Source organism: Triticum dicoccoides, chromosome 2A, assembly GCF_002162155.2.
Source record: "Triticum dicoccoides isolate Atlit2015 ecotype Zavitan chromosome 2A, WEW_v2.0, whole genome shotgun sequence".
Taxonomy (NCBI): domain Eukaryota; kingdom Viridiplantae; phylum Streptophyta; class Magnoliopsida; order Poales; family Poaceae; genus Triticum; species Triticum dicoccoides.
In genome coordinates this window covers 687,017,969-687,019,349 of record NC_041382.1, presented here as the reverse complement: position 1 = coordinate 687,019,349, position 1,381 = coordinate 687,017,969, and positions in this window count along the sequence as shown.

The following is a 1,381-nucleotide window of genomic DNA, read 5'->3' as shown; positions in this document are numbered from 1 at the left end:
GGTGCTGGTGAGGCTCCTGCTCTATGTGTAAGTCAATTTTGGCATGGATCCAGAGTTTCTCCACGTCACTGTTATGATGGCAGGTGTTTCATCTTTCTGCTTTGGACTAGGACTTCTAAATTTGGCTGAGACCAGCTCGTAATGCCTCTCTTTGGATCTCTCCTCTGTGACTGCAAAAAATGGTCGCTGCTATCTCTCCTGGCTAAATGGAAAATGTTCAGGTGGGTTTCGCGCCCCCATAGCCCCCCTCCCCCCTCCCCCCTCTTCACCCACCAAAAAAAAACTGACAGTTGATAGTTCTGTGAGGCAAGTAGTTTTACCTCTATGGAAGAAGAAAGACACCAGGCAAATTCAAGTTTCTCCAGGCCATGCAAAAGCCACACAGTAGAGGTAGAGAGCAAGGTGTAGCCAAGGACGGACTTGCCGGCAAGATTACTACCACCTTGTTGTGTGCTGTCGGCAAGTCATCCTTGGCTGCATTCCACTCTCTGCCTCTTTCTGCATGGCTCTTGCGGCAGTGAACTCTTCACTTCGATTTCTCATCTCTCTCAGCTATTGAGCTATGGGTGTGCTTCTGGTATACATCGAGGGGAGGGTATTTATAGGGGCAGCACTGCAACTAGATCTGGCACGATAGTGAAATCTCCTTTTGACTTAATCTTTTAAAAAGTTATTGGCATAACTTTTTCCTTGAGTGAAAATGATTACCTATCCACGCATTGAGGCTTTATGGATTTCCAACTTTTAAGAATATATTTGCTGGCTAAAAGGCTGGGAGCTGGCATCTAGTGTAGTGTCAAAAAACGTCTTACATTGTGTGACGGAGGGAGTATTGATTTGTTTTGTTAGGTAGGTTATGTGAAGTATCTAGGTTAGACTGATGGATAGGGCTCAGTCTACAGAGGATTCCAGGGCTTTTGATTAAAGTGTATAGTACCATGGAGGAAAAACTTAGTGCTGCTATACTGTAGGGTAGTTTCTGTTTTTCAGCCTGTCCAAATGGCTTCTTATGTTGTATGATGCATCATCACATGATATTTGATCCATGTTTCAAGTTTACCAAGGGATTTCGTGTGGTTATGGTACTTGTGCAGGATAAGACGTGCTTCTGGCTTTGGCATGCTGTGACAAATACTATTACGCACCCAATGAATGGGTACTGTTGGTTTGCTATCCAGATTTTGACAATATCAAGACTGGCCAAATTGGCACCTTTTTGTGAGGTTGGCAAAAAAATCTGGCAATCAACCAATCACTAGCCAATATTTGGCAAGTCCGTAACCAACCAATCACTAGCCAAATAAATATTGGCATCAAACCAATCATATGCTCTGAGAATGCATTTCTTATCTTTGTCCTGGTGTTGGGTGTCTTTTTTTTT